This window comes from Palaemon carinicauda, chromosome 3 (genome assembly GCF_036898095.1).
Source record: "Palaemon carinicauda isolate YSFRI2023 chromosome 3, ASM3689809v2, whole genome shotgun sequence".
Taxonomy (NCBI): Eukaryota; Metazoa; Arthropoda; class Malacostraca; order Decapoda; family Palaemonidae; genus Palaemon; species Palaemon carinicauda.
The window spans coordinates 62,938,898-62,947,305 of record NC_090727.1 but is presented as its reverse complement, the minus strand read 5'-3'; the positions used below and the strand labels follow the sequence as shown (position 1 = coordinate 62,947,305).

Genomic DNA, 8,408 nt, shown 5'->3' with positions numbered 1-8,408 from the left:
CAGCTTTGAAGGTAGGCCTACTGTTAGTGTAAGGGATATTCAGCTTTGAAGGTAGGCCTACTGTTAGTTTAAGGGATATTCAGCTTTGAAGGTAGACCTACTGTTAGTTTAAGGGATATTCAGCTTTGAAGGTAGACCTACTGTTAGTTTAATGGGGTTTCAGCTTTCAAAGTAGGCCTATTATTAGTATTAGGTTAAGGGTTGTTTAACGTTGAAGAACATCTTAAATTAGGTTCTCTCGACGTAGCTTCTAAAAAGGTGTCTTATTTGAGAATGTATTACACATGGAACTGAATTGACTTTTGTGGTCCACGTGCAAGGTTAATGTGTACTTCGGTCCGATCTGGCTATCTGCTAGGAGGAGTAGTAAGGATAGTCAGGGCAGTGGTTTGCACGTGTCTTCTCCTTTACCCGACTCAATCCTGCACATGAAATGGGACGGATGAGAGAGATGCCTTTGGGCAGTTGTGGTTCCTGTCTGCTTTTGAGAAAGCAAAAGGATTCTGGAGTAATCGATCGTGGGGGAATTGCACTATAAGATTGATGAAGTCTCCACTCCCTCAACCCATGTTTTCACTTATGGATTGTTTTTCAACAAAAATTTAGATTTAAAAAGGTGTCCCCTTGCTCTGTCGTTTAAGATGTAAAAATTTGAAATTTCTCAAGCATTAAGTAATGAAGTATTAACTAATTAGAATACTATTACATTATCATGAAAAAAAAACATCATATTATTCTTGGCATATTTAATTCACAATCGATGCATTATAATTTCTGTAAGATTTTCAATAAAACATTTGAAAAGAGAAGGAAATGGAAAGCATTCAAGGGCCTGGTGACTTTGTTCGTTCAAAAACAAAATTCCTAATTAATCTTTTGTTACCAGGTGGGAAGGGGCGGGCCTTGGTGGGCTTTCCATTTCCTTCTCTTTTTTTTTATTGAAAACTTAACTAATTTACACAGTCATGACACTTTTAATTTCGAATGGTGAACTTCAAACTCATTCTAACGTTCAGAAAAATCAAAGAAACTGAATTAACTCAGTCTCACATACTATGAAATCTGAAATGTCCGTTTTCTATGACTTTCTGTCGTTGGTTGAGTTTGTGGTTAGAAAACGGGGTTAAATAATTTGATATAGTTTGTCACTGACTGTTTAGTGTGTTCATAATTTTATACTTAATATTACTATTGAGTGTATTTTGAACCTGTCCAGTGTATGGCAACTAATCTTCTACAATAAAAGACTTTATCGAAATCTTTTGGTTTTCTTAGTTCATTGTTTTATAAACTTGAAATTAAGAGAAAATAATAGTCGCTTCTTAGTCGACTATGCCTAAACTCAGAGTTATATTTTAAAGATGAATAATTTTGAGGCTAAAATGAATTATTATCAAACGACTAGAGTTGTCAGGAATGAATATACTTTGAGAATTGAACTGAACATGAATTACCATAGTAAATAGTCCTCATTTTGATAATAGTCCTCATTTTGATAATACTATAATATACCAAGAGACATATTTCTATCATCACCAGTGGAAGAGTGAACGAGCTCTGTGTACATTGGAAGGGAATACACCAGTCTTATAAATGAACACTTGTGGTTTATCATAGTTAAAAGCAAGATTTTATACTGCAATGAGCTGTCTGGGCTTTCAGAGGAGAGAGAATGCTGGCATTTTACTGGTACCAGAAGAGGGAGGGGGGCGACTGGGGAGAACACTCAGTCATGTGAACGTTAGATTAAGGAGAACACGCCAGGTTACTGAAATTTTTATATATTTTTTTTAATTCTTTTATATTTTGTTAAATAATTTTTGTTTAATAACATGGATGTAATGAAAATAAATAAATTTATTTAAGTTTTTATTTCTTTTATTTACAACTTAGTTGCATAAATTATACATTGATCTAATCAAAGTTTTAACTTCTCTTCTACACATTATTACTGTATCTTCTATTCATACTTTATTATTGTATTTTCTATTCATACATTATTACTGTATCCTCTATTCATACAGTACTACTCCATCTTCTAGTCATACATTACTACTGTATCTTCTGTTTATAAATTTCTACTGTATTTTGTAATTTTAATCTAAAAATACAGCTGTTTTAAAAGTGAAAAACCCAGAAAAGACATTAGCCATGTAAAAAGCAAGAGACTTATAATCGTGAAGTAAAATACATTATAGAAGACATCTTAAGGCAATCAAGGCTAAGCCATGGATGATTTTTTTTTTTTGTCTTCTATAATGTATTTTACTTTACGATTACAAGTCTCTTGCACTTCACATGGCTAATGTCTTTTCTGCGTTTTTCATTATAACAGCTGTATTTTTAGATCCAAATAAACCAAATACAGTAGAAATTCATAAACAGAAGATACAGTAGTAATGTATGACTAGAAGATGGAGTTAGTAATGCATAAATAAAAGATACAGTAATAATGAATAAATAGAAGATACAGTAGTAATATGTAAACACAAGTCAGAAGCAATGCATAAGCAGACAATACATTTGCAGTATTAAAAAAATATCCGATAGCAATTTATAAAAGCTAAAATATTATTCAAAACTGATATGCAATTTTACTATATACATAGAGCACAATTCTCATATAACGACCACTTGCCTGACTATTATTTTCCTTGAATCTAAACCATCTTAGAAAGACAACTGAAAGTGCAAATGAAAATTTTGATCCTGTTGATTCTAAGCAATGTTTGCATGATTTGATTGCCCTCACAAGGGAGATCAAAAGAGTTTTAAATCACTAGTGTTTCAAGCACCGATATTTTTAGAAGTAACCTAATAGTGACATACTTCAAACAAGCTAAAAATCAAACTCATCCTCTCACTTTGTATGCTTAAATATCTTATTCAACTCTTCCTTCAACTTTGAAAATTTATTTCAGTTATTAATGTTTATGACAATTTTTTTATCTAAGTTAACATTTTGAAAGCTCCCCTCTCCAATAAGATGAAATTTAAGTTATTTCCTAAAAATTTCCTCAATCAAACTTCAAATATTTGATCACAGAAATAATTCCTCTAAATATTTCTATAAGACTACTAAGAGATATGCGTTCTCTAGACTGCCTTCTAGAATAACTCTATAAAATATCCCCTTTATTCTATTTAAAAACTATGTCTACGTCAATCACTATTACTTTCGTTATAAAAAAACAAATTGAAGTTATTTCATAAATACACATTCCTTTAAACTTATCCCTGAACTTTTCATCTTAAAATCCTGTCCTGATAAACAACTGCATTTGCTTTCCGATAGTCCATATGGAGTTCCATTTAAATAATAAACTCAATTCCCCTAGAAGAAAATACTAACATTCAATAAATCTATATTTCAACTATTTTACTTTAAACTAATCAATTTCTGTACTGACCTTTCTTCATACTTCATTAACGCCATGACGTTTCTCTTATCTATTCCCTTCAACATCCCTTAACCACCTTTTTTAATAGGTTTTTAGTTTTATAGCTACTCTTTCCTTCAACCCTTCAAGCAATATGTTCTTTAAGACTTTAGAACTAATGGAGTTCTTACATACATTCTTTCCTAGACCTTAAACCCAACAACTATCCTTATAAATCTATAATTAATGTGATAATAGTTCTTAACATTTTTATCTACCCATCATCTTATCTTATAACTCTGCCATTAATTTATAAATCAGCCCTAACTTAAAACCTTTTAAAAAAATAAATAATTTAACAATTTATTCTCAGATACCTAGACTGAAGCTTTAATCTTCCTTATGTCATTAAGTCTTTCCATCAAGTCACTTGCCCTACATTAGGCAACTAGTGATGTGAAGCAGATCACATGATTAAGGTCATTACATGTAATATCGAGAGACATTGCTTAAAATCACTTATTTTTATGCAAAACAGTTCAGTCATTCTAAGGCTTACTATCCAAAACTAATAACCCCAAGAACATCAAGTTTAGGACAATTTCTCAGCTACTTTTGAACAAGGATCATACGTGTGACTGCTGTAATGTTCCACCAAGGATTTTTCTTTTAAAAGTATAATCAAGAAGAAAGCAAGTGGAGAATGAACAAAATACCGTCTTAACTTTGAAATTAAAATACATTATATCAATTTTTTTCTTCAACAGAACGGGAACTTACTGAAAACTTGAATTGTATATATAAGAGAGAGAGAGAGAGAGAGAGAGAGAGAGAGAGAGAGAGAGAGAGAGAGAGAGAGAGAGAGAGAGAGAGAGAGAGAGAGAGAGTTTATTATGCAATTTCTATCTGTTAATATCAACAATTTAACAATCTCTATTGGATGATCTCCTATACAGGATTTCAAAATTGCTTTGATAATCTAAAAAAAAATTTACTTTAATTTTCACAGGTTTATGGCGTTGTATAATTATCAAAACTTATCAAATTAAGAAATCATTTAATTTTAATGTTATATTTATGTTTTAAACTATAAGATTACAAATAAAAAAACAAAATAAAAACAAATATTCATGCAGAAGCTTAGTCAGTTTCTTAAGGAATGAAATAGATGGATTCGATAAGATTCTCTTTAGCAATTATTTAAATAAAGGTAGCTATGGGATCAACGTTTGTACTATAACACAGGGATAAATAGTTTAAGTTAAAACTAAATTAGATTTTAGCCAGTCATGATTTAAATAAAGATAGCCATGGGATTGATGCTTGTACGACAATACAGGGATAGATAGTATCAGTTAAAACTAAGTTAGATTTTAGCTTATTTTGAATGTCTTTCAACATGGAAACCAACCTCGACATCACGATTCTCCAGACATTAGTTAGGCCAAGTAAAAGTTATTGCATAGAATTGATAAAAGTAATATTACAGAAATAAGCTCATTTCAAAATGAAAATAGTTCCTTTTCAACTTTAAGATAAACTATAAACCAAGTCTAAATAAGATGAGTTATGAAAGCAGAAGAATAATTAAGGAATGGTTTGAAGTGACAGTTCCAAGAATTGTAAAACAATGCTTATAATAGGTTTTTGCAGTAGATGCTGGAGCAGGAAACACAAAGCTAATAAGCCAGCAGTCACACGTACTGACATCTTGCTTAAAATAGTTTCATACATTCATAGATATTACTACTCATTGACAGTGTAAAGCAGGAATGTCAAACTCAAATCCTTTCGAGGGCCAATTATGCATTTGGCTATGATCTCGAGGGCCAAAATAGATTTGGTAATTATTTACTGGCAAAACTGAAGATTGAAAGTTGTTTGAAGGTCACCCTAGTTTACAAAATATACATTTGGGTTCACTTTAACAGCTTAGTTAAATTTTCCTCAGTTATACCAATTATAGTAAGTTGAAAGATCTAGTCAGCTTGAGGACCCTATCTGGCCCGCAGGCCCCAAGTTTGACATTTCCGGTCTAGAGAAAACTCTATACTTTAAATTCATATAAAAAGTTATGTGGGAATAATTTCAATGATCGTTATGGGATATTATCTCTGATATGGAAGTCCCAAAGGCTAACGTGTTTCCCTATTTGACAGGACACTTTTAAAGAATACATTTAGTGATCAAATTCATTTTCATGACTACAAAACTGTTTTAAATTATTTCATACTTTTCTGCTTAGTTAATTACTAACCTTATTGTACAAATTTAAAACCTAAAACTATTTACTTGCTCTAAGGCTAGTTTAACTTAAAGGGACCTCGTAGGGATATTCAGATGGTCTTAAATGACAGAAAAACTTAAATATCAAAACTTAACTTCAGAGCTTAAAACACAAAATACTTCATTTTTTGGTTTATAAAAATGTATGGAAAAGTATATGGAAGACATAAATATTCATGCCATAAAAATCAATTCTGAAAATGTTAGCCATATGAAGCACTAAGATCGGAGTTGATAAGGCTTAACGAAATTAATAATATTTTTAAGACTAAATTATGACTGGTTAAAAGTAATTGTTCAAAGTGGAAATTAGATTATTTCTATAAAAAGATTGAAGATTAAACTAGTCTAAATAAATTTGTTTTGGCTGAACTAAATTTCTTTGAAGACCTGACAGATTGTCAACTTCAGGGGAACTTCAAGGCTTCTTGGGAGCTCTTGGCTGGTTGACAGCAGTAGTAGAAGTTGTAGTCATTTTTCTATTTTTCTTGAAGAATTCCTCTCTTATCTTGCTTTGGATTCCTTAGCAGTCCTGTGAAAATAAAACTGAATTATCATTTGTCGTGTGGATGGATATATTACTACCCAAGAACATTTTCTGGACTAATACAGCTAGAAATCTATAACATTAAGTGCCCACTTATTCCAATAAAATAGTAATTTATAAGAAGCACTCAATAAATACTAAAGAAAGTCTTAAATCCAGACTCAAATTTTCCATCTAACCACAGAATTACTCCAATCACCTTTACAACAAAACACTTTCAACCTATACGCTGATCCCCAACATATTTGCTGCCTAAACCCACTGAATTACATCCTCGTAAAGATGTTCAGCCTAATTGTATGGTTGAACTATGGTAAGAATCTCTTGCCTATATGTAACATTAACACTTCTACGAATTTATCCTACATTGGGCCATAAACATATTTCTATAAAAACCAAAGGGCAGCTATAATCTAAATCCATTAAACTTACAACTACTCAGTGTTAACGCTTATATTTATCCAATGAATAATCCACCATACTTAGGAGTGTGACTAAAGTAGTACATATTAAACACACGGTTTTAACGTAACCCACTGAATAAAAGTACTGATTATTATTATTATTATTATTATTATTATTATTATTATTATTATTATTGTTATTATTATTACTAGCCAATCTACAACCCTAGTTGGAAAAGCAAGATGCTATAAGCCCAAGGGCTCCAATAGGGAAAAATAGCCCAGTGAGGAAAGGAAATAAGGAAATGAATAAATGATGAGAATAAATTAACAATAAATCATTCTAAAACAGTAACAACGTCAAAACAGATATGTCCTATATATAACCCATGGGATAACCAATGCAGCCTCAAAATATTCAACCTATCATGTCATAACGCCTAGACGAAGTTACTCTGCTAAGCACAAACCTTCCCATGTGTCAACGACAATCCTGTCACACTAATATTAGATGTCTCTACAGTAACGAAAAGTGGGTAATTTACACGTATTCAAATGCTTAGTTGTAATCAATGATTGTTCATGAAAATTCAAACCTGATATATAACTAATGGTAAGTCAACCCTCTTTTGTCGAAGAAATAAAAATAAAATTAGAAATATTTGATCAGTGCACAGCTAGACTAAATGGAGCACAATATACTGAAATAAAATAATAATTAAGACTAACTTTAAACAAATTAACATCAAAGAAAACCTAGTCTGATGAAAGTCACCATGTAGACAGTATTATTATTATTATTATTATTATTATTATTATTATTATTATTATTATTAGCTAAGCTACAACCCTAGTTGGAAAAGCATGAAGCTATAAGCCCAGGGGTCCCAACAGGGAAAATAGCCCAGCGAGGAAAGGAAACAAGGAAAAATGAATTATTCTAAGAGCAGCAACAACATTAAAATAAATATTTCCTATATAAATTATAACAAACTTTAACAAAACAAGAGGAAGATAAATAAGATAGAATAGTGTGCTTGAGTGTACCCTCAAGCAAGAGATCTCGAACCCTAGACAGTGGAAGACCATGGTACAGACACCATGGCACTACCCAAGACTAGAGAACAAAGGTTTGAATTTGGGATGTCCTTCTCCTAGAAGAACAGGTCTCACACTTTGGAATCATGAATTAGATATTCGATTTGTTCTCCTTTGCCAATGGCTACAACAAATGACTACAGGCTTTGTTCTCATCTTAATAATAATATTCATGAATAAACTTTACGTTAGTCTATTATCTTTTGAAGTTAAAATTATCCAGTTACTCTCACCTTCAATGAAGTCTCTGCAACTAAATGGTTCCAGAGTTGGATCTCCAATGATGCAGTTAGAAGCACGTCCGAAACTTCCCAATTAGAACACCACCTGTAAAATTCAAATTTAATTAGCTATATACAAAATTAAATTCACTAAAGATTGATTAATTTTACATGCAATGTAAAGGAAAATAAAGCATTATCATTTGAACTTTCTTTGAAAATCCCTTATAGAGTTCCTCCTATCCTATGTACATCGTAGACTAAGTTTAACTTTATAGGAGTATTATGAATAGAAAAACTAGATTCTATCTGTTTTACTTCTTAATAATGATCATGAGGTCAACACCTAAATTTAATGTTCATATTAATTCTCGGGTTAAGTAGGATAAACCAATTAAAACTAATTATGTTCACCATTATGTAATTCTCACATTAAAAGTAAGGGAAATATAGACCTATAACCTGTATATTA

At 31.3% G+C, this 8,408-nt stretch overlaps 1 long non-coding RNA gene across 2 annotated transcripts in view; it reads right to left on the bottom strand.

Moving 5' to 3' along the window:
• Positions 1–6,071: 6,071 nt before the first annotated feature.
• The window catches only part of LOC137637609 (uncharacterized), a 17,859-nt gene continuing 15,522 nt past the window's right edge, over positions 6,072–8,408 (bottom strand). For both annotated transcript variants that reach the window (XR_011043723.1, XR_011043724.1), the window contains exons 2-3: positions 7,949–8,042; positions 6,072–6,198 (exon numbers count right to left, since the gene is read on the bottom strand). This is a non-coding gene — a long non-coding RNA (uncharacterized lncRNA). The remainder of the gene's footprint in view (positions 6,199–7,948; positions 8,043–8,408) is intronic.